Consider the following 26,636-nt stretch of genomic DNA (forward strand, 5'->3'; position numbering starts at 1 on the left):
TCAAAATCACTTAACCTCTTAGAGCCTCAGTTAACATTAAAAAAAAGAATTCATTAAAAAAAAATTCATTACAAGAAAATTTTGCTGTCTATAATAAAGTTCTGAAAAAAGCACAATCAGAAAATTAATGATTACAGTCAAAAGATGAAGACTTCTGAACCAAACCAAAATTAGATCAAAACATTTATTTTTTTGCATTACAAAAACAAAGATAAATCAAAGCAGGTAATGAAATAAACATTTGTAGGTATCCCAGCCTGGGTTCTCTGTTCTAGAATTTAGTAAACAGTTCAGGTGTAGGTTGCTTCAACACTTCTTCTGGATGCTATGAAGTCTCCATCTTATACCCATGTTTCTCTAGTTCAGCTCTATAAAGACAGACAAAAGAACATCATCACTAGGCATTCTTTATGATAAAGAAAAAAGATAATTTTTTAAAATTACACAATTAATAAATAAATGAGCTAACAGCCTGAACATCAATTTAAAATACTACCAAATAGTTTTACTTTAGTCCCTAAGAAGGAAACTGGATGTGTATCAACATAATGACAATAAAACTGCTTTCCCATTAATAAACCTGTGTTTTATATTCCTTATTTCTCTGATAAATGTATTTATGGAAGAAATGTGAGGGAATTAGTGATATTCTCCAAATACTGTATAATTATTCTATTCATAATAAATATTTAAGCATAAATTTTAAGTATCATTAACCATATGGCTAAGAACACTAGACACTGCTACCAAACTTTCAGGGATTTTTATAATCATACTGTTATTTATCCATAAAGAACAAAGAGATTACTTTTCATACTGACATACGTATCACCGTAACCAAAAGTTATTAATCAAATTTAAAGGTGTGTGAGAATTATTCTGTTAACTATACGTAGGCAAAATAAATACAGTAATATAAAGTATTAAATAAGACTTCTTTTTTAACTTATTATTAACTGAAGGATAACTGCTTTACAATATTGTGTTAGTTCCTGCCATACATCAATATAAATCGGCCACAGGTATATATATGTCCCCTTCCTCTTGAACCTCCCTCCCATCTCCCACCCCTCTAGGATGTCACAGAGCCTGGTTTGCGCTGCCCAAGTCATACAGGATTTTCCCACTGGCTATCTATTTTACCTATGGTATATGCTTCCATGCTACTCACTCCATTCGTCCCACCATCTCCTTTCCCTTTCCTAACTTTAAATATGGATAAAAATTTCAAAAACGTGTACTGGCACAAACACTGTTAAAACATACTTTTTACAATTTTAAGTAATTTTTTCAACCTGAAATTTCAGTCCTGCTGATTTGCACTGTATAAACATTTGCAAAAAAAGGTTTTTAGTCGTATAATCAGTTTCAGTTATTTATTTAAACTACCATTCCAAGTATCACCAGGAACTGATCTGCCACAATTTAGATTTTATAAAAGTTCACAACAAAATTACATGAGGGCCAATTTATAAAACACTGTACAAATGTTAAGTATGATTAATGTGCACAACTATATCACTATATCTAAGATAAAAAGACATTAGTTCTCAAGCGTAATTTAGCTTAGACACTATCACACAATCTAATGTAAATGCAATGCAAAAATTACACGTTAGGAAAAAAAATACATGGTAGGAATGATATATATTATTCATTTCCCCAAACTCATTTCCTTAAAATTTTTAGGTATTTATAATATAAATACTGACCTAAAGTCCATGAATAATATTAAAGCTAGAGCTTATTCATATGAATCATCTTTGTCTTCTGCTCAGGTATAGAGGATGGTATGGGCTGGTGCTGAAACACTGGATTAGGAGTCAAGAGATCAGCACAAGTTTCTGATTCTATCCCTTCCTTTGCTAAATTTAACTAAAATGTTTCAGTTTTCTCCCACCCCAGGAAATTGAAGATTGTAATGCCTGTCCTTCACATGTTTCCTATTTAAAATGAATGTAATATCTTAAACAATAGCTTCTGCTGCCTTTAAACAAAATCAATGTAGATTATTCATTCTCCCTTATTTTACAACGACAACAACAACAAAAAAAACACCCAAGATTCAATCTAAGATTTAGGTAGTAAGTCACCAAATTCACTCAGCTTTGTGTGTGTCTTTTCCCTCATGACAGGAGGTAGAGACCAATTATATTTATAAACTCTCTACACATGGACATCACCAGATGGCCAACATCGAAATCAGACTGACTATATTCTTTGCAGCCAAAGATGGAGAAGCTCTATATAGTCAGCAAAAACAAGACAGGGAACTGTCTGTGGCTCAGATCATGAACTCCTTATTGCCAAATTCAGACTGAAACTGAAGAAAGTGGAGAAAACCACTAGACCATTCAGGTATGACCTAAATCAAATCCCTTATGACTATACAGTGGAAGTGAGAAATAGATTTAAGGGACTAGATCTGACAGACAGAGTGCCTGATGAACTACAGACGGAGGTTCATGACATTGTACAGGAGACAGGGATCAAGACCATCCCCCAGAAAAAGTAAAAATGTAAAAAAGCAAAAAAGTAAAATGGCTGTCTGAGGAGGCCTTACAAATAGCTGTGAAAAGAAGAGAAGTGAAAAGCAAAGGAGAAAAAGGAAGATATACCCATTTGAATGTAGAGTTCCAAAGAACAGCAAGGAGAGATAAGAAAGACTTCCTCAGTGATCAGTGCAAAGAAACAGAGGAAAACAATGGAATGGGAAGGACTAGAGATCTCTTCAAGACAATTAGAGATACCAAGGGAACATTTCAAACAAAGATGGGCTCAATAAAAGACAGAAATGGCATGGACCTGACAGAAGCAGAAGATATTAAGAGGTGACAAGACTACACAGAAGAACTATACAAAAAAGAGCTTCACGACCCAGATAATCACAATGGTGTGATCACTGACCTAGAGCCAGACATCCTGGAATGTGAAGTCAAGTGGGCCTTAGGAAGCATCACTACGAACAAAGCTAGTGATGGTGATGGAATTCCAGTTGAGCTACTTCAAATCCTTAAAGATGATGCTGTGAAAGTGCTGCACTCAATATGCCAGCAAATTTGGAAAACTCAGCAGTGGCCACAGGACTGGAAAAGGTCAGTTTTCATTCCAATCCCAAAGAAAGGCAATGCCAAAGAATGCTCAAACTACCACACAATTGTAAAGTAATGTTCAAAATTCTCTAAGCCAGGTTTCAGCAATACGTGAACCCTGAACTTCCAGACATTCAAGTAGGTTTTAGAAAAGGCAGAAAAACCAGAGATCAAATTGCCAACATCTGCTGGATCATCAAATAAGCAAGAGAGTTCCAGAAAAACATCTATTTCTGCTTTACTGACTATGCCAAAGCCTTTGACTGTGTGGATCACAATAAACTATGGAAAATTCTGAGAGAGATGGGAATACCAGACCACCTGACCTGCCTCTTGAGAAATCTGTATGCAAGTCAGGAAGCAACAGTTAGAACTGGACATGGAACAACAGACTGGTTCCAAATAGGAAAAGGAGTACGTCAAGGCTGTATATTGTCACCCTGCTTATTTTACTTATATGCAGAGTACAGCATGAGAAACGCTGGGCTGGAAGAAGCACAAGCTGGAATCAAGATTGCCGGGAGAAATATCAATAACCTCAGATATGCAGATGACACTACCCTTATGGCAGAAAGTAAAGAAGAACTAAAGAGCCTCTTGATGAAAGTGAAAGAGAGTGAAAAAGTTGGCTTAAAGCTCAACATTCAGAAAACTAAGATCATGGCATCTGGTCCCATCACTTCATGGCAAATACATGGGGCAACAGTGGCTGACTTTATTTTTTTGGGGATCCAAAATCACTGCAGATGGTGATTGCAGCCATGAAATTAAAAGACGCTTGTTCCTTGGAAGGAAAGTTATGACCAACCTACACAGCATATTAAAAAGCAGAGACATTACTTTGCTAACAAAGGTCCGTCTAGTCAAGGCTATGGTTTTTCCTGTGGTCATGTATGGATGTGAGAGTTGGACTATAAAGAAGGCTGAGTGCAGAAGAATTGATGCTTTTGAATTGTGGTGTTGGAGAAGACTCTTGAGAGTCCCCTGGACTGCAAGGAGATCCAACCAGTCCATCCTAAAGGAGATCAGTTCTGGGTGTTCACTGGAAGGACTGATGTTGAAGCTGAAACTTCAATACTTTGGCTACCTGATGAGAAGAGCTGAATCATTTGTAAAGACCCTGATGCTGGGAAAGATTGAGGGCGGGAGGAGAACAGGACGAGAGAGGATGAGATGGCTGGATGGCATTACTGACTCGATGAACATGAGTCTGAGTGAACTCCGGCAGTTGGTGATGGACAGGGAGGCCTGGAGTGCTGCAATTCATGGGGTCGCAAAGAGTCGGACACGACTGACTGAACTGAACTGCACATGAATATGAAAAAGTACATTCCCAACACGTCAATCTCCATCCCTGTTTGAGAATCACTAATACATTGGGTCTGAGTACTTCAAGATTCTAATTTCTGCTGATTTGTTCAATATTGGTAGAAAATTAAAAGTGACAGAATTAAACCCACAAGGATAAAAAAGACAAATATGCTTCTATTTAACTACTTTTATAAAGAAACCAGAAAGAACAAAAGTTCTATGCAATTACCCAAAGAGTTCATGTTTAGAAACATAAGAGATGAAGGCAATGTATCTTACTTTTCATAATTCAGAAATATTTCAAAGGTCAATTTCATATATTTTACAAATTCCATACTTAGAATACTAAGCTATATAAATTTTGAGTTAAACTTACCTTAACTGATTGGAGAAGTCATCCTCTACGTTGTCATCATCCCAATTATCCTCCCAGACATGTGCATCTTCATCTTCATCTAAACCAGCCCAGTCTAAAAAACAGAAACAGATGCTAAGCATTTCTCATACATTATTTCCATAAAGAGAAAAGCTTCAGAAAGCTTGCTACTTAAGAATCTCTCAATTCAAAACATCTAAAACCATATTTATGAGATATAGAAATCTTCCTCTTTACATCTCAATTGATGCTATCTTGTCTTCTCAATTTTTGAATTTGCAGATAATCTAAAATAGTAGTTAATACAAAAAATTCTATTTGCCATGAAAATTTATTATAACTTCAGGAGGATATTTTACTGTTGATTTTTCCTTGGGCTTATTTTTATAAGGTCTATTACACAGTCGTTCAAAACACAGCACCAGTAACACTAAAGTAAGTTGAGCAGCAGGAAGAGATCAGCCTGGAATTCAAAACTGCTAAAAAAAAAAAAAGAAAGATAACTCAGGGCTTCCCTGGTGGCTCAGTGGTGAGCCAGTGCCCATGAAGGAGACATGAGTTTAATCCCTGGTCTGGGAAGATCCCATATACCACAGAGCAGCTAAACCAGTGTGCCCAAACTATTGAGCCCATGTTCTGGAGCCCAGGAAGTGCATCTACTGAAGCCTGCACACCCTAGCATGTTCCACAGAAGACAATCCACTGCTATGAGGAGCCTGTTCACCATAGCTAGAGAAAAGGGCATGCAATATAGAAGAACTAGCAAAGCCAAAAATAAATAAAAAGATAACTCATACACAAATAGTAAAAAGCAGAATATTTTCTTAAATACGGTTGTAAAATTGTCTTAGAGAATGTCCTTATTAAGATATGCATGCTGAAATATTTAAGAACCAAGTGTCATTTTGTTGTGTTTACTTGCAAATGCTTCTCAAATATATATATACACACACACACTGCTGCTGCTAAGTCGCTTCAGTCGTGTCCGACTCTGTGCGACCCCATAGACAGAAGCCCACAAGGCTCCCCCATCCCTGGGATTCTCCAGGCAAGAACACTGGAGTGGGGTGCCATTTCCTTCTCCAATGCAGGAAAGTGAAAAGTGAAAGGAAGTCGCTCAGTCATGTCCAACTCTTAGCGACCCCATGGACTGCAGCCCACCAGGCTCCTCCATCCATGGGATTTGCCAGGCAAGAGTACTGGAGTGGGCAAGTGCCATTGCCTTCTCCAATACACACACACAAATATATATATTACATCATACTTTGATAGAAACAAAGTAAATATGAGAAAATGCTAACTAATGAAATGTGGGTGTTCACTGACCTTTTTTTGAGGTATAATCGACATATAACAGTAGGTGTTAGCATACATTATTTGACATTTGTATACACTGAGAAATGATCACCACAATGAGTTGAATTAAAATCCATAACCAGCATACACATTTTTTTCCTTGTGATGAGGACTTTTAAGATCTACTCTCCTAGCAACTTTCAAACATGCCACAGAGTATTAGTAACTACAGTCACCATGCTATACATGACATTCTCATGACTTAAATAACTGCAAATGTGTACCTTTTGATCCCTTCACCCATTATACAACCCCTTTTTGTGCCCTCAAAAACTTCTACAGGGTTCAAAGTTTCAAAATCTGAGAAAAACAGCTTTTAAAAAACCAGTCTGGATATCACCTCTGGAAGCCTTCCTAATTCCCTCTCTTCCTTCAGTTAAGGTCCCCTCTTTCATGTATATCTCTATCACAACACCTACACACTGTACAATCCTAATTCTCAGTTTATATGTCTATATCCATTCCGAGCATCTGAGCTCCTTAAGAGTAAAAATTTTTATTTATCTCTATACTCTTAGCTACATGATACCTGTTGTGCATATGCTTATGTTGTGAAAGATTCAAAAGAACTAAATCGATCTTGCAGATTTTTGTTTGATCCCATCCCCTCCAAAAACAGTAAGCATGTGTCACACTCACTCTTAAATGTGTCCTACTAGGGCTTCCCTGGTGACTCAGATGGTAAAGAATCTGCCTGCATGTGGGAGACCTGGGTTCAATCTCTGGTTAGGAAGATCTCCTGGAGAAGGAAAGGGCAATGAACTCCAGTATTCTTGCCTGGAGAATCCCAGGGACAGAGGAGCCCGGTGGGCTACAGTCCATGGGGCCACAGAGAGTCCGACACGACTTAATAACACTTCAATAGTTCATGAAGGAAATAATCTCTTTTAATTTAACAAAATGGCAGCAATAATAGGGAGGGGGAGAGTAAGTAGATTTTTGAGTTGAAATGAAAAGGACTTAATGAATAATTGTGAGAGTTGAAGGAGAAAGGATAACTAAGATGCCTCCCAAGTTTCTGGTTTGGAAAACCAGGTAAATGGAAGTATTTTCTTCTGTATGTTGACAAATGGCATTTAAAATTTTTTGTTAGGTACATAATATGATAAATATAATACCAATATGAACCATTGCTGAATAGCTTAAAATCTGTATGTGCTTTATAAGAAAAGCCTAACTCATTCCTTTTCTTATTGGTTTTTTTTTAAAATTAAAATGTTCTTAGCTATGTTTCTAATAAGTAACTACTATCATGAATTATTAGTGGTCTTTTTCTGTCCTCCTTACTCTATACTTACCTTCCACTGATGCCCAAAATGACTACCACTATTTACATAAGCAAATATTCAAACATTCAGGTAGGAAGCATATTTTATTAAATTTGGAACTCTAATATCTAGAGTTGAGTACTGGGCACATAGTGTGTTAGCTGCTCAGTCACGTCGGACTCTTTGCTACCGCATGGACTCTAGCCCACCAGGCTGCTCTGTTGATGGGATTCTGCAGGCAAGAATACTAGAGTGGGTTGCCAATCCCTTCTCCAGGGGACCTTCCTGACCCAGGGATTGAACCCAAGTTTCCTGCATTGCAGACAGATTCTTTATCATCTGAGCCACCAAGAAAGCTCAGAGTAGGCACTCAAAAAAATGTTGGATAAATGGAACTACGTTTCTCAAATTCTCTTCCTCTGAGTGGTCAATCTAAGGGCAGTGGGTGGTTCCAGTGGAATCAAGAGTATAAATTTCAAGACAGAAGAGGTAATAATATCATGTGTTGTGAATGAGTCATGTAAAATTCTCAACTGTATTTACTGTAAGAATACATGATCATCTCTTTCAGTGCTCCCTGAAGAGAGATCATATGGGAAATTTCTTTACGATATCAGTGCCTAAAAAGATGGAAGTTTCTCTCAAGCATTTTATTTCAGGTTCCTAGGAAGTTTAGGCAAATGTATTGGCAATGGCAATGTGTGTGCTCACTTGTGTTTTAATCACCTATATAGGGTAGTGAATAAGGCATTCATTAGTAAACTTTCAATAATGGAAAATACTGATTTTTATCTGCATAAATATTTTTGCATATTCCAGAAATATTATTATTCTCAAAGAGGAAATATTTTTAATGATCTAAATTCAAATCCTATTACTATTCTCTGAGGTCCTTAACAACAGTAATATTTAACAGTACTAAATATTAACTACATCTCAAAATTAAGTTGACTGGGCTAGAGATACCCTTACATGTTCTCCTTTCTTACAGAAGTACCTTTCAAATTAAAATTTTTTATTCTGTTTATGAATCCACCTATAGTTTATAGTGAGTACAGATTAAGAAGTTAGAGAAAAGAAAATCACATTTAGGATTTCCTTCAGTCTATGGGAAGAGCGCTCAGAAAGCTAACGCAACCAAATTTGAAAAAAAATAGTGTATTGAGGGACTTCCTGGGAGGTCCAGTGGTTACGACCCTGTGCTTCCACTGTAGAGGGCACAGATTCCATCCTTCGTCAGAGAATGAAGTCCTGGGGCCACACAGTTTGGCCAAAAAAGAAAAGGATATCTATTTCCAAGGTTAAAGATGAAAAAATAACATTTCTTAACATTCATGAACAAGCAAACTGACTTAGTTAAGTCAAGAGTTAATCGTTAGGTACAGGGATAAAAGAGTACTGTTATTCTCATATTGTCATTGCAATCAATAAACTGTTTACTCCCTAAATTCTTATATACAAATTTTCTTTTTATTCTTCTAAGAGCAAAGAAATCTCAGAAAGAAGGGAGCTGTTTTAAGGCAAAAAATAAAGAAATTGCAGCATTACGTATACAACAGGAACATTAAGATAGTATGGGTTGCAGCCTGAATCAAATTTTAAATTAAAAAGGAGCTCAGAGTAGATATATTTCTCTAAAACTAAATCACCAAAAGTCAACCTCATGATTTTATCTTTTAATTAAAATTCAATAAGGGACTTCAAATCACAGAAATTCAAATTCTTGAATGTTGAACCTATAATGGAAAAATGCAATCCATTATCTCTTTTATGACAAACCTAGACAAGTGTGTTAAAAAGCAAAGACATCACTTTGCCAACAAAGGTCCATCTAGTCAAGGCTTTGGTCTTTCCAGGAGTCATGTATGGATATGAGATCTGGACCATAAAGAAGGCAGACCGCCGAAGTATTGATGCTTTTGAACTGTGGTGCTGGAGAAGACTCTTGAGAGTCCCTTGGACTGCAAGGAGTTCAAACCAGTCATTCCTAAAGAAATCAACCCTGAATATTCATTGGAAGGACTGATGCTGAAGCTCCAATAATTTGGCCACCTGATGTGAAGAACTGACTCACTGGAAAAGACCCTGATGATGGGAAAGATTAAAGGCAGGAGGAGAAGGGGACTACAGAGGATGAGATGGCTGGATGGAATCACTGACTCGATGGACATCAGGTTGAGCCACCTCCAGGAGTTGGTGATGGACAGGGAAGCCTGGCATGCTGCAGTCCATGGGGTCATGAAGAGTCATACATGACTTGGCAACTAAAAAACACCAAAATCCCTTTTATAGCAAGTGAATAACAACTATAAAATGTTATTCATCCTCATCCCCTCCAGTCTTCCTATAACCTATAGCTCTGAGCTATCTAATAGTACTAATAGACAGCTTAGGATTTTTTGTTTCTTGATTTAATTTCACTAACACCTTCCAGTATAAAAAATCCATACAAAATCATTTTATTAAATCAATGTAGCAAAATTTGGCTTTATACCTCAAATTTTTATAAAATGACTGAAGATTATTTAAAATTGCAGAATTTTGGAAACAGAGAAAGCCTTAGAGATCACTATATAGCATACCGCTCTTTGGAAACCACCACCATTACTACTACCAAAAAAAAAAAAAACAAAGAGAGAGAGAGAAAGAGACTATTTTACCAGAAAATATTTACTAACTTTTTTTCTAACATTATTTCATGACCTCAAATTCCAGATTTTAAACATATTTGAGTTAAGCCTAGAAATAGGAATTGTTAAAAGAAGCATCTATTTTACTAATATTTTAAAGAATCTTTATAAAGATATCTAATAGAGTTTAATGTTCCAAAAAATAAGTTGAGTATATTATGATTTGATTAATTTGATACATAAATACATTAATTAGAATATAATACATGATCTTGAGTAAAAGAGATGACATAGGCTCAAGTCACAACTGATCTTTAAGGTTCTAAGACACCAAACCTCACATCTGCCTGAACCACTTCTAACTAACCAGTTTCCTAAAATTTTAAGAAAATGATTATATATCAAAAGATTCAGGTCAGAAATATAACAAGAACATTTATTTCACATTTCTCTCTTAATCTTGTAAGTTTACCCTTTCGAGAACAATTAAAATACAGGGCCCACAGGAACTTTTAATCTAATTATGATTTGATTTAAAGTGCTGATTTCAGGGAATTCCCTGAAAGTCCAGTGGTTAGGACTCCATGCTTTCATTGCCAAAGGCTGGGTTCAATCCCTGGTTGGGGAACTAGGATTCCACAAGCTGTGAGGTGTGGCCAAAAAAATAAATAAAAAATAAAACACTGATTTTAATATTGTTATTACTTGTGTCACTAAATTATCTTCAAGATGGCTTTAATTCTTTTAACCTTAAGAGATTAAAAAAAACTGTTAATTTGTACTTTATTGCTTCAGATAAGAAGCAATCTAGAATAAGAAACATAAAAGATTCAATAACTTATTTTGTAGGAGGTCCAATTCTTAACTCTTTCACATACTAATAATATGGGAAATATTAGTTTGAACACTATCTTTTTTGGGGGGAGGGCGTCACTGCAGCATGCAGGAATCTGTTTCCTGACCAGGGATCAAATCAACACTCTCTGCAGTGGAAGTGTGGAGTCTAAAATACTGGACTGCCAGGGAAGTCCCTGAACAGTGTCTTTTTAAAAATTTTAAGACTAGCACAATTTTCACTTTATCAAGTTGAATTCTGATGATTATTTAGCATAAGAGTCACACATCTCTTTCTCTGTTAACAACTCTTTCATTTAACTTATTGGCAAGAAAAGGAAAAGAAAGTAGAAATAAAGTCCCAAGAAAAAGAAACTGGCTCACAAATGGAGAAAAAACAGTATTGCGATCAAGATTTTAGGTAGAACACACACACACAAAGACTCATGACAATAGCTCTATATTTCTTAGGTATTATTATATAGTACTTTATAATTATGTCTGACACTAGGGAGCATACAAAAACAAACCAGAATCTATAAACTATTTTAAACAAAAACTGTAAATAAAGATTTTCTTTATTATCTAGGAATGTACTGAATGAACTATATTACATAAAAAGTTTAAATAGGGTATAATATCCCCAAATTTATTTCCAACTCTTTTAAGTCCTCCATACAATACATGTCACAATATATATAAACTACAATATATGTAAATGCAACTAAATGAGTATGCAACATGAAAACGTGATTGATTAATCTCTGAATTTGGCAGACTTCTCTTGCAAAAAATCTCTGAACTGTGTTTACTTTTCCATTATAACACTGCATTGATAACCACGCAATCTTAATTACTTTTAAAGCATTAAACTCACAAATACTTTTTTTTTAAAAAAGGGCAAAATAATAAAAATCAAACAAGGGTATCTGATTTATGTCTAATGCCCTCCTTCAATACACAGATGACTATAAAGTACACACTGTATCTTCAACACTAAATGCACTGCCAAGGTTGTGATTAATCATTTAAATAACCACAGCTGTGTTTACTTCAGTGTGCAGACCTCCAGATGTGTACTGGTAAAAAAAATTACCATATTTTAAGAAGTCAGAATTGGAAATAACCAATAACAGATGCCTAATACATAAGTTTCTAGCAATCCTTAATTATTTGAGACTTTGCCCCAAATTTGGCTTTGTTCACAGTTGCCAGTGAGAATTATATCTTTGACTAGCTTTAAATTTCAAAAATCAGAGTTATCAAAGATCCCAATACTTCATCTAAGTATTACCTTGACATTTAAGTATGAAAAAGTTTTTCTCTCAATGTTTTTAAAAGTATTTACTCTCCCCACTCTCCAACATACATTCGGAAATTTCTTGAAAGTATGAAGTATATCACTTGGGAGAAAAGTAAAGAGGAAATTCTATTTATACCAAATAGGGTTGCAAATGTTCTATTTTACAGCGATTTTCAGGAGCATCAAACTCTCATTCATTCCTTAACAGTAAAACTACTCTGAATATAAACTAACTAATCTCCAACAAAGTTCCTTCAAATAAAAAATGTGCATGTATATACAGAACATTACAAGAAGAAAAATATAAAAGAAACAAAGGAAAGTTCAAAAAAGTTTTAAATTGTACATTCATCACCATAGGTGAGACAGCAATAGTTGCAAATAGCATCATTACAGTCATAAATACGATAATAAAGCCACACTACATTTGGTCATTCTGAGATAAATTTATACATGTTCCTGCTTAAGTTGCATAAAACATATCACACTTTTTTTTATAAAATTTCATTTCTGTAGGTTATCATGGTACAAAAACATCTCCATACCCAGTAGCTAGGAAATCACCGCCAGCATAGCACCATTGTACTATACCTAAATTTTCTCCAACAAGGATCAAAAATGTCAGTGGAGAACTTCAGAGCAAACAACAAAGTCTTAAACGATGTTGCTACCAGACTACTGGTGAGTTTTCAGTTGTTTGTGGTTCAGAATCTGAAACAGAGGCCCAAGATAACTTACATCAGATCAGATCAGTCACTCAGTCGTGTCCGACTCTTTGCGACCCCATGAATTGCAGCATGCCAGGCCTCCCTGTCCATCACCAACTCCCGGAGTTCACTCAGACTCATGTCCATCAAGTCAATGATGCCATCCAGCCATCTCATCCTCTGTTGTCCCCTTCTCCTCCTGCCCCCAATCCCTCCCAGCATCAGGGTCTTTTCCAATGAGTCAACTCTTGGCATGAGGTGGCCAAAGTACTGGAGTTTCAGCTTTAGCATCATTCCTTCCAAAGAAATCCCAGGGCTCATCTCCTTGCAGTCCAAGGGACTCTCAAGAGTCTTCTCCAACACCACACTTCAAAAGCATCAATTCTTCGGCGCTCAGCCTTCTTCACAGTCCAACTCTCACATCCATACATGACCACAGGAAAAACCATAGCCTTGACTAGATGAACCTTTGTTGGCAAAATAATGTCTCTGCTTTTGAATATGCTATCTAGGTTGGTCATAACTTTTCTTCCAAGGAGTAAGCGTCTTTTAATTTCATGGCTGCAGTCACCATCTGCAGTGATTTTGGAGCCCAGAAAAATAAAGTCTGACACTGTTTCCACTGTTTCTCCATCTATTTCCCATGAAGTGGTGGGACTAGACGCCATGATCTTCGTTTTCTGAATGTTGAGCTTTAAGCCAACTTTTTCACTCTTGTCTTTCACTTTCATCAAGAGGCTTTTGAGTTCCTCTTCACTTTCTGCCATAAGGGTGGTGTCATCTGCATATCTGAGGTTATCAATATTTCTCCCAGCAATCTCGATTCCAGTTTGTGTTTCTTCCAGTCCAGCGTTTCTCATGATGTACTCTGCATATAAGTTAAATAAACAGGGTGACAATATACAGCCTTGACGAACTCCTTTTCCTATTTGGAACCAGTCTGTTGTTCCATGTCCAGTTCTAACTGTTGCTTCCTGACCTGCATACAAATTTCTCAAGAGGCAGATCAGGTGGTCTGGTATTCCCATCTCTTTCAGAATTTTCCACAGTTTCTTGTGATCCACACAGTCAAAGGCTTTGGCATAGTCAATAAAGCAGAAATAGATGCTTTTCTGGAACTCTCTTGCTTTTTCTATGATCCAGCGGATGTTTGCAATTTGATCTCTGGTTCCTCTGCCTTTTCTAAAACCAGCTTGAACATCAGGAAGTTCACGGTTCACATATTGCTGAAGCCTGGCTTGGAGAATTTTGAGCATTAGTTTACTAGCATGTAAGATGAGTGCAATTGTCTGGTAGTTTGAGCATTCTTTGGCATTGCCTTTCTTTGTAATTTTTCTTACATTTTTTTAAAAAGGAAGTTCAAACATAATTCCTTTCATCAATAATTAAACATACCTGGCTTAAAACTCAACATTCAAAAAACTAAGATCATGGCATCTAGTCCCATCACTTCATGGCAAATACATGGGGAAAAAATGGAAACAGTGACAGACTATTTTCTTGGGCTCCAAAATGATTGTGGACTGTGACTGCAGTCATGAAATTAAAAGACACTTGCTCCTTGGAAGAAAAGCTATAACAAACCTAGACAGTATATTAAAAAGCAGAGACATCACTTTGCCAAGAATGGTACATACAGTCAAAGCTATGGTTTTTCCAGTAGTCATGTACGGATGTGTAAATTAGACCATAAAGAAGGCTAAGTACCAAAGAACTGATGCTTTTGAATTATGGAGCTCCAGAAGACTCTTGAGGGTCCCTCAGAGCAAGGAGTTCAAGTCAGTCAATCCTAAAAGAAATCAACCCTGAACATTCATTGGAAGGACTGTTGCTGAAGTTCCAATACTTTGGCCACCTGATGCGAAGAGCCAACTCACTGGAAAAAGACCCTGATGCTGGGCAAGATTGAGGGCAGGAAGAGAAGTGGGCAACAGAGGATGAGAAGGTTGGATGGCATCACCAACTCAATGGATGTGAGTTTGAGCAAACACTGGGACGGGGAAGCCTGGTGTGCTGCAGTTCATGAGATCACAAAGAGTCCGACATAACTTAGCAACTGAACAACAACAATATATGTTGTGTGTGTGTGTGTGTGTGTGTATCAGATTCCACTACAAACACACTGACTTTGATCCTCTTTGTTGATTAGTGCTTTAGTTCTCTTGAATTCTATAAAATTCCCCAAAGCCATTAACTATTCTTATCTTTTCCACCATCGGTCTTTCCACTAGTCATGGAAGTGCAAAATCACAATCCCTGATTTTTCCTATTCCCACACTCTGTATCAAACTAGTTGCCAAAGCTTCCTTGCTATTTCTGAATCATTCTTTCCTAATAACAACCTACTACAGGCCCTTAGTCCTAACTAAGCTATTTGAACAATTTGCTAATTAGCTTCCCTGACTCTTTCTTTCTATCCTTTCAAATTAATTCTGCTGGGTTAATTTTTCCTAAACTGCCTATTGCCTAAGGAAACTTACACATATCAAACAAACAATCCCCCCCTTCTCATCTACCTAAGGATCAGGTCCAAACTGGTCATGTGGCTTAAAGCTTTCCATGATTAGGCCCCAAACTACCTGCGTGTGCAACTATTTCACAGTCAAATGAAACACACGTACACACTGATTTTATACCTCCAAGAATGTACTCCTCTTTTTTTCTGGAAATCCCTTTCCTACATTTCTACATTTTGAAAGCTCTGTTCAAATGTTACTGCCTCACATGGTACACAACTGGAAATAATTTCCCTTCTTTTAAACTGCTGCTGCACTTTACTATCAACGGCTTAATCCCACACCACCAGTAATTCTCCTTCCACTGGTAGGAAACCAAGCAAAATCTTACCCAGAAACCCAACAGATAAACACAGTCAAAAGCAAAGGTGTTCTGGTTTAATTGGAGGTAGGGAGAGAAAGGCTTGGAGCCCTCCCCATAGGATAAGCACCTGCAAAATACTAAAAAGCGCAAGCCTGGCATGAAAACTTACTGATCCATATCTCCACTGACATTTATATCACTAAATTCAAAGGCAAATATCTACCTGAAGAGTCAAATTTGACTCAATGCAGCTTCTAGTTAACTTTGTCCTTGGTTAAGTTATTTTGCTGAACCCCAATTATAAAACTGTCATTAGGCTGCTATGAGGATTACACAAGACTATTTAAAGCACTTTGTACTGATAAATGGCAGCTAGAATCATTCTCATTCTGCATCTTTCAGTGCCAGATTTATAGGAAACACTCTACAAACATATATCCAATTAGTAAGTTATTTATTACATGCTAACCACTGCAAGGAAACTTAAGGGGTGATTGAGGTAAAAGAGAGAAAATGGGTCCAGAATAAAGATAATACTATTTCTACCAAGCATTACATCAATAATAGAACAGAAAATTGGAAAAAAAAAAGTATTTGGTGAATTTTTAATACTACAGAAGAGTATAAGTATAGTTTTTGAAACTTCTATTTTTCCCTCATTTTCACTGTTCATCACATCTTTCAATGGATTATGCTTAAAAACATTACTACTTAACGCTGAACACTATTTAAATCACAACTGCTTAATACTTCTTCATTCCACTAAGTTAAATAAATAAGCAAATAGTTTTTCCAAGTAGTTTTACTGTTTAATATCCTGAGTCACACCTCTCACAAAGCTCTGGCAAGCACCAGTATCTTGATTTGGGGTTTTTTCATTCCACTGTATTTCTTTATATCTCCTGTACACATTCTTAAAACAATGTATGCCAGTATATATCTTCATATTTTATGTAAATAACCAACTATTTTTTAAAGTACTTTTGGAAAAACTTTTGACAATGTTTTTTAATTTGTAAGTTTTTAATACTAAAAAATAATCAAATAACCCACAAACTCAACAAGCTTAATTTTGGATACATCTAAAATTACAAAATATTTATCAAAAATGGTTCAAATTAAATAAATACCAAACATGCAAAAATCCAAATCCTTAAGATTAGGAGGGAGAAAAAAAGGGGGGGACTAATGTTCACTGAATACCAACTATGTGCCAAATTCTATGCTGTACATAAAATATATCATTCTTATGGACTGAATGCTTGTGTCAAACCCTGAAATTTATAAGTTGAAGCCCTAATCACTCTCATTGTGATGGTATTTGGAGATGGGGACTTTAGAAGGTAATGAGGGTAGTATGAAATCATGAAAGTAGAGTCCTCATAATGAAATTAGTGTTACTAGAAGAGAATCCAGAGAGCTCTCTCTCTATCCTGTAAGCATATGGTAGGAAGGCAACAATCTGCAAGCCAGGATGAAAACCCTCGCCAGGTACTGAACAGGTATTGAACTTAATCTTGGACCTCTCACAATCCAAATTGAAAGAAAATTAATTATTATTAAGTCACTCAATCTACGGTATTTTGTTATGGCAGCTCAAACAGACTAACACAATCAAATAATCCTTACATGTCTCTAATCATTATCCACAAATTATACGAAGGAACTGAGGATTAAGAAGGTAACAATTCAAGAAAAAATGCAATGGTTAATGTCACTCAAAGAAATAAATCCAAATCAAAATGATGCAATTCCATTTTCATCCCTCAGGTTTGTAAAGACTAAAATGTTTAATATGGAGTGTAGGGAGCCTTCTGAGGGAAAAGGTGAACTATAGTTGGAGAAGGAAATGGCAATCCACTCCAGTCTTCTTGCCTGGAGAATCCCATGGACAGAGGAACCTGATGGGCTACAGTCCATGGGGGTTTGCAAAGAGTCGGAAACGACTGAGCACCTAAACACTTGTAAATGGCAATTTGAGACTATGTCAAAATTCAAAAGGTATCTGGTTCTGAATAAGGTGTCAGAGCCCAAGCAGAGCCAGGAGTGCATTCCTGTGGAGGGGCAGTGTTGTGTGGTTGCTGTGTCATAGCCAAGACAGAGTGAAGAAACCATCTAAGACTAGAGGAAGGAGAGGTGACAGTGGCCTGGCATACAATGTTGAAGCCCAAGTGAGATAACAAGGGGATTTGTGGGGTGGAGAGGACAACAAACATTGGTTAGGAAGGATAATCACCCAATAGACAATTATTTATGATAACAGGAGCCAGGTTTCTCACTATTGGGGAAGAAAGTCACAAATGTGGAAAGGGAATAAACTAGAATGAGCTCTATGGTGTTGAACTGTAAACTAGAGATATCTATCTGAACTTCTGGTTTAATATAAGCACATACATAAATAGATGTAAAAGAATACACACACACACACACACACACACTTGTGTATTTCCTAGCTCCTTCCATTGAGAGTGTCTCAAAAGTCATTAGCACAACTGGAGGTTAAGACCTTGCCATCCAAGTATTCTCCACCAAAACGAATGCAGCTTAAAGGAATGGTTGATTCCAGGACTGGAACAGGAAAAGATAAGATTAGCTTGAAATAATTTGTTGTATCAGAATGTTATGAAATGCACAAAGAATGATGATGACATCAAAAGGTCACAGAAGACAGCTTGCTGGGATTTCTGATGTTCAAATTTGGGACAACCTAAAGATCAAAATAAATAATAGCCACAAATTATAACCAACTGAATGAGAATCCATGAATCTGTACTGATACAAATATACAAACGAATAAACTCAAAGTCTGATAATGAGTGGAAAACTATATTTACATAGGTTCAAAGTCCCTCTCGGTAAAATACCTATTAATTACAAAGGGAAAATGTGTAATCTAACAATGGAAAAGAATCACAGATGCTAACTTAATAAAGAGATTATCAACAATGGAATAAATGAGTGTTAATTTATTCCATTGTTAATAGTTGGAATGATAGTTGGAATAACTATCCAACTATCCTAAGAATTTATCTTACAAATAAGAACAAAAGCAAAGATATAAGGATATTCATCTCAATATATTCTGTAACAGAAAAAACAAAGCATAAAAACAAGCAAACAAAAAACCTAAAACTACCTAGGTATCAATAAATACTTATAGAATATTTAATGTGCATACAATGAACTAGTAGAACACAACTGATAACTATCATGTTGGATAGTTATTCCAACTATTCCGTGTTAGTTGGAATAACTATCATGTTCCACCTGACAGGATGCAGTGGAAACACAACATCACTACTATGATACTCCTACCAAGGTACAGAACCTCAATCTACTTATATAGAAATATGAGCCAATCCTAAGTTGAGAAACATACTATAACTTGCCTGTAATCTTCAAAAGCATCAAAATCATAAAAGTCAAACAGAGACACCTGCTGTAGACTGAAGAGGACAAGAGGTACACAGAAGAGACAACTGAATGTAATCCATGATTTTAATCAAAATATTACTGTAACAACTGGAGAAATCTGAAAGGTACCTGTGGATTAGATGATAGTTATACATCTGTGTGTTAATTTCCAATTTTGTATATTGTATTGAGGTTATGTCTTTGTAGGACATACACATTAAAATATGTAGAGGTGATGAACATCAGGTTGGCAACTTACTCTCAAGTAGCTGGGGTGGGGGGAGTTGTTTGTATTATACTTTCAATTATTCTGTAAGTTTGTAATTTTTTAAAATAAAAATTATATTTCAAAATTAAAAATGAATTTTGAGTTGATCTGACAACTTCTAAGAATTTATCTTACAAGAACAAAAGCAAAAATATAAGAATATTGACCTCAATATATTCTGTAACAGAAGAAAACAAAGCATAAAAACAAGCAAACAAAAAAACCTAAAACCACTAGATATCAATATTTATAGATTATTTAATGTGCATACAATAGACTAGTAGAACACAACTATTAAAAAGCATGAGATAGATGTTTATATTAATGTGACACATGTCCAAGATATAAACGTAAAAGCAAGTAGAAAAACAGTATATAAAATACTGTCCTTTGTGAGGAAATATACAAACACACACACATATCTCATATATAAACTCTAGAAGGACATTAAAAGAATTGTTTAACTGGTTATACTGAAGCATGGGAATTGTTTTTGGGGAAAGCAGGAGAAACAGTGCTTTCACTTTTAAATTTATACCTTTTTTAGGTTTAACTTTTAAATAAACAGCTACTTATACAATCATCCTATATATTCTGCTGCAAAAATATTTTAAAGAATTTAAGTAACTACTACAAGTTGACACCTTGAAAGTTGATGAATGGTGGATTCTGAACCTAAGTCTGATCCTAGATTCCATCTTGGGGCTCAAAAACTTTCTTCTTGCATATGATTACCATGAACAGAAATCACATATGGACTTTAGCATGTATTGTATTTATTTTTAAAATATATATATAAGACTGAGGCATGGCCCGCTCTTTTTAGTATTATTATTTGGCTGCGCCGGATCTTGGTTGTGGCATGCGGGATCTTTAGTTGCAGCACTGGAACTCGGTTGCGGCATGCAGGATCTAGTTTCTTGACCAGTGATGGAACCCGCACCCCCTGCACTGGGAGCTCAGTCTTAGCCACTAGACCACCAGGGAAGTCCCTCACTATTATTTATCTTTTTTCTTAAAAGATTTTAGTTAACATAATTCTACGTTTCTTGCTACTACCATGCAATTAATTTAAACATGATTTAATTTATGTGTCCATTACACCAAAGCCCTTCTGGTTCTAAGTAAACTGACTAGTATAGTATCTGGCATGGGATTAGCTGTATCTACTTGCAACATTTAAGATTTTAAGGAACCTTCTTGTTGAGAATTTAGCTCAGTTGGTATCCAATGTTCACATAAATATTTCTCAGTGACATTTTTCATAGGACAACTCCTCCTTGAGCAGGACTAGTCTATGCATAGCAGGTATTTAAAATCCTTGATCTTTATCCACTATATGCTAACAGTTATTTTACTTTCTCACTAGACAAATGAATGTGATATCCAAAAATACTCCCCTGGTTAAGAACCACACTATAAGATATCCTACTTTGTTAGGCACAGGCCAAAGTGCCTCAGTTATTCCACAATGCTAATACTAGCATTAGGGAACCATCAGACACATGTTCAATCCCTGGGTTGGGAAGATCCCCTGAAGGCGGAAATGGCAATCCACTCCAGTATTCTTGCCTGGCAAATCCCATGGACAGAGGAGCCTGGCGGGCTACAGTCCACAGGGTCGCACAGAGGCAGACACTACTGAATCAACTTAGCACACAGTCTGCTTCAGTTAGCACAGCAGTTCCACTGACTTATAGAAAAGTTACAGACTACTAAGTGTAACAGTATTTTCTTGTAAACATCATTGCTTCTGAAGGCAAAATCAGGTTCATTTTAAATATTCTTTTCCCTCAAAAAAGGGGGGGAACCTCTCAATTCTGGCACAGGAAGAAGCGAATAAAAGAACTTAAAGGCCCACTTGCACTTCCCATTTTTATTCACACCACTTCTCACTGTTAGAGAAATGAGATTAATGAAAATATTTTAATAGCTTTTATGTCTGATTTGCAATGTTTAAAATTTCAAATATATTAGAGTAGTTCGATTTTAGGTGCCACCCTGCTACTACTAACCTAGCTATAAGATCTTGACAAATGCTAGCTTCTCTTGACTTTAAGTTGCTTTCCAGTTCTAAAATTCTAACCATTCCAAGCCTCCAAAACTATTAAGATCATTCTCAAAATGTGGAAAGTCTTCCAATAAAGCCTATACTCAAGCAGTTTAAATAGTCAAGAAGCTGCAGAACTCACAAAGATTCTAAACATGATTTTTAACAGTTTCTGTTTATGACCAGATTACATATCCACCATTAGAATCGTGAGGACTAACAATGTAATACAGATCCACAGTTTTAAAGTTTAAAATAGTCCGGAGAGTAAACCCTTGTGTGTCCCTTCATTTGTAGATATTTTCTCATCTGTAATCTTTTTGTTTAGTTTATGGTTTCCTTTGCTGCAGAAGCTTTTCAGTTTAATTAGATCTCATTTGATTATTTTTATTTTCATTCTAAATTATAAAAAGCAGCATTTGTTCCCTCGCACCTTCAGAAAATCACATGTTACACCTCACCCTGAAGAGCACCTATTCAGAAGAAACAAAGAAGTCTCCATGAAAACACCTTATTTTAGTTTCCTTTCTAAAACAGAAATTCCCTTTCCTTATGATTGAATTGACACCCTACCAAACACATTCTTATCCAGAATGAGATGAAGCAACAACACCCTCAAAAGACCTACAATCCTTTAGTCAAACCAAAGATACACAATTTCAGTAATGGCTTTCATGAAATGGGCTCTTAACTGAAAGCTACCCTAGATAATGGACATCATCCACTTTCTGGAGCATAGAACCCAACAGGCTATTGAAAGTAAGACCTCCTATAAACCAAACAGATGATTATAGGCAATTTTAAGCATTATCTGCTAGCAAGTTTATCAATGGCATATTTACCATAAAAACAATCACAAGGAAAAGAATCTCCAAAGAAGGGAAAAGACTTGAAAAGTAATTCAGGGCGCTAATAGCTGATCTGAAAACTGAAATACTGAAAGATTCAAAACGGGCCAGTTTCAAAGTAGTGCTTTGAACAGTACATCTCTGACTCTACCTGTTTGAAATATAAGCTGGAGAAAAAACAAAAATCTGAACGTGCAAAGGCATTTCAAATGTTATTTCTCAATCTCAACAGAAAGTTTCCTGAATGAATTAAGTTCTACATATTCAAACCTAAAGATGATAAATTTTCTGTTAGGTGACCAATAAATGGTGAGTTACTAATGCTAACAAACCAGTCTATTGTGAGAGAGAAAACCAGTCTGTTTAGAGGGAAAAAAATTCTTTGCTTTTCCTTTTAACTTTAATAAGATTTTTTTTTAACATATGTAACTACCAATATTTTGGATAAATTGATGCTCACAACATAAACTTAGTACAAGAATAACATATTCTGCAAAAACTGATCAAAGTTGCTGAAACATCATATGTATCATCAGGTACACAATTACCTTTGAAAAAGTGAAAGTGAACTCGTGCCTGACTCTCTGCAACCCCATGGACTGTAGCCTACCAGGCTCCTCTGTCCACGGAATTTTCCAGGCAAGAGTACTAGAGTGGTTTGCCATTTCCTTCTCCAGGGAATCTTCCCCACTCAGGCATCAAACCCAGGTCTCCCACATTGTAGGCAGATGCGTTACCATCTGAGCCACCATACTTTTTAAGCAGTCAATTCTCAAGTACTAAACATAGGTTCATTCATTCAACAAGCATTTACTGACCATCTACCATGTCCCAGGCACTTTGCTAAACGTTAGGGATTTAGGCTGAACTTTGCTTGGGTTGGGGACTCAAAGACCTTTCAGATGCCGACAACCACTTAATGACACACTTTTACAATCTCTGAGCCTCAGTTTCCTTAGAGTTGTGAAAATTAGAGTATAAAATGTAGATAAAGTGCCTAATATTGTATCTTGTATCTGATAAACAATGAATAAATGCTGCTGCTACTGCTAAGTCACTTCAGTCGTGTCCGACTCTGTGCGACCCCATAGACGGCAGCCCGCCAGGCTCCCCCGTCCCTGGGATTCTCCAGGCAAGAACACTGGAGTGGGTTGCCATTTCCTTCTCCAATGCATGAAAGTGAAAAGTGAAAGGGAAGTCACTCAGTCGTGTCCGACTCTTAGGGACCCCATGGACTGCAGCCCACCAGGCTCCTCTGTCCATGGGATTTTCCAGGCAAGAGTACTGGAGCGGGGTGCCATTGCCTTCTCTGGAATAAATGCTAACTATATCAAATATTAAGTTTGAGTTATAAGCAGATACTAATCTCAATAAGCCAATTTTCTACTAGGCAGCTGACAGTTAAGGATTATGAACCAACCTGAAAGTGAGATCAAGAAAATATGTCTGGACAGATAAATCCACTACCAAAACAAAACACAATACAAAATGAATCCCAGAACTGAAAATAAATGTACTTTTGAGTTAGTTTATGAGTTTGTGTAGTATGTGCTCTAATGTCGTCTTCCACTAAACAGAATACACTATAAATTAAAATAACAAATGCTACAGCTATGTGGTTTTATGCACAGTAGTACAACTTGGGAAGATTTTGGTGACGCAATAACTGTTTAACAGATTTGTTCAACATCAACCCCAATTCTCTACCACTTTCAGAAAAGCCACTCCTGTCATTAGGAGACAAAATTTACCCTATGCATAACAATTAGTCCATAAAACCCAATTAATTTTGGAAATCTAACTGGCAACAACGATCTAACAAACAGAAGCAATACGGCTAAAGAGTGCTAGTGTCAACTGAACCACCTGTCCATTTTTTCGAGCCAGTTATGCAACACTGGGCACGTTTCTTAACTTTTCTAAGCTTCTGTTTGTTTATCTGAAAAATGTTAATGCCAGTTACTACTTACTAGACTTGTGAAAATGAATCAAGTTAATACAAGCAAAACACTCAAGACAAGCAACCACTCAATCACTGTTACCTATTTGCTATTACCTACAATGAGATAACTAAAGTTCCTCTTGGCAACCAAGAAGCTAACAAAAATGCAGACGTCTTAGGATTTTATAAATCCTAAAACTTTAAGTGATCAAAAATGAATGAGGAACAAGAGAAAGGCAATAACGGGTATTAAGCATCGACACCTGATCCTCCCATTCTACTCAACAGGCTTCATGTGTGAAATCCTGAAAGTAAGCAGCACTGGTCTAACTAGGAACAATTTAACTCTGGAAGGGTTCAAGGCAAAGGAAGACTGCTAAAACAAATAACAACAGTAACGACAACAATAAATAAAGGGAAAAGAGATTACGTAGATACGAACTAGGTGGCGGGTAACCGAGCTGAAGCGTAATAGGACACACCACCCCGGATTTGGGCTGGGGAACCACCGTGGCTCCTCCCAGTGAGGAAACAGAACATTCAGCCTCACTGCTGAGGTGAATCCCACCGTGACACTCCGCCCCGAAGCCAGCCGTGAAGGGTCGAGCGAGCAGAGAGCCTCGAGTCCCAACAGCACGGTCCTCACTTCCCACCGGCGCCCCCCGGCCGGGCCCTTCTACTCGCACCGCCTCCACTCGGAGGCCTGAGTCACGGTCCACGAGGCCCAAGGGCCGCGGCCTACCTTCCGCAGGGAACTCCTCGAACTCGTCGTCCTCCTCCAGGAGACCCAAGTCTACCGGCTGTTTTTTCTCTGACATCGTGACCCCAGGAGCCCTAAAGCTCTCAGGCCAGTAAGAAAGTTCGAGCCCTCGTTCTTCCTCACCGCAGCGACCTCCGCCGTTGCCGCCTCTATGCTGACTCTACCATAGAGATACGGGAGAAGAGCAACCGGGTAGCGCAAGGAATGCTGGGATACTGGAGGTCCGCCCAGCGCTTCCTGCGGGTTTAGCAGTTATTCAGAGTTATAAAGATGGATTGTTTTGTGCCATTACTATTTTACCCGGACTCCCTGACTTGACAAATTGAGAAACAGGGTAGGTTTCTCTGACTGGAAAAGACTCATAATGTGTGGAAAAAATAAACACCGTTACTTGGTTTAGGCTGAGGGATGAAGTATCGGCTAAAGTTCGTCAAAGGTCGGCCAGCCAAGTGCAGGTTCTTAAATTAGATTAACTCCACCCTTAAACCAGTTCCCTAACCATGAAATTAAAAGTCTCCACATCACAGAAAATTCAGATTCAGAAAGAACAGCCTGCATCACTCAGGTAGTGCTAAACAATCCAAAGGCAAGTTTGTTTGCCTGACTTTAATCTCCAAGCTTTTTCATTGTTCAGTTTTCTTCTGTCTTGTGCTTAAGCTATGGTAAATACCCTGCTAAACAGTGTGCTGTGTATATGTGTATGTAGTAACTAATTTACAAGGTATTAGAATACTATGTAAAACTATACATGTGACATTTTATGCTGTTCTAAATATGTCGTTTTTAATTTTTCAAATATGGAGTATTATTTTAAATATAGTAGTGAACTACATAAAACTTTAGATGATATGTGTATATGTAGTATACAATGTTGGGCTTCTCTGGTGGCTCAGACGGTAAAGAATCTGCCTGCAATGCATTAGACTTGGGTTCTATCCCTGGGTTGGGAAGATCCCCTGGAGAAGGGAGTAACTACCCATTGCAGTATTCTTGCCTGGAGAATTCTATGGACAGAGGAGCCTGTGGGCTACAGTCCATGAGGTTGCAAAGAGTGGATGTAACTAAGCAACTAACACAGGTAGTAGTATAGAGGAGTTGTTTTATAATACCCTATTAATAATTGGGTATTATTGTAGGTTTTGATGTATTGTTATGTATTTAAGTCACATTCCTTCATTCAACATTATTTTACATGATGTACCAGGCAGTGTGCTGAAAATCAAACATAGAGGCCTTCCTTCAAGGAGTTCATATTCCACTCAGAGACATGTAAACAGGTAAATCATAGTGAAATGTAATACATTTGAATCTTTATTTTAAAATAAAATTGAGAAATGAACAGAATGCATGCACATACAGACAATGGAGCAATGAAATAAGAGCACAAATTTGGACCAGAATTTGGGGACTTCGATGTAAATTTTTTAATAGGTTCTTATAATACTGTTTTTATTTGTGTTGATTACTGAAAACATTAGCTGTCTTCAAATTAAGTTCAAAGTGTATGTAATTTGGCATGTTATATAACTAAATACCAAATTAATGAAAGAAAAGATGAGGAAAATTTAAAAGTGGAAGTAAATGTAGACAGTGAGGTCTCTTAGAATTTCATACTCTCTATTGTACCCTCGGTTATACATATTACACATGCCCCTGG

The 26,636-nt window shown here is 36.8% G+C and overlaps 1 long non-coding RNA gene across 2 annotated transcripts; it reads right to left on the bottom strand.

The window, feature by feature from the left end:
- Positions 1-152: 152 nt before the first annotated feature.
- Positions 153-25,165, bottom strand: LOC139182665 (uncharacterized). 2 transcript variants are annotated; one of them, XR_011566173.1, is made up of 4 exons: positions 24,962-25,165; positions 4,780-4,873; positions 1,713-1,811; positions 153-368 (listed from the first exon to the last, which is right to left on the bottom strand). It is a non-coding gene; the product is annotated as an uncharacterized lncRNA (long non-coding RNA). The 2 variants fall into 2 exon arrangements; XR_011566172.1 differs by lacking the exon at positions 1,713-1,811 and having other exon boundaries at positions 24,962-25,159.
- Between the last annotated feature and the right edge of the window lie 1,471 nt (positions 25,166-26,636).

This window comes from Bos indicus, chromosome 4 (genome assembly GCF_029378745.1).
Source record: "Bos indicus isolate NIAB-ARS_2022 breed Sahiwal x Tharparkar chromosome 4, NIAB-ARS_B.indTharparkar_mat_pri_1.0, whole genome shotgun sequence".
NCBI classification, from domain to species: domain Eukaryota; kingdom Metazoa; phylum Chordata; class Mammalia; order Artiodactyla; family Bovidae; genus Bos; species Bos indicus.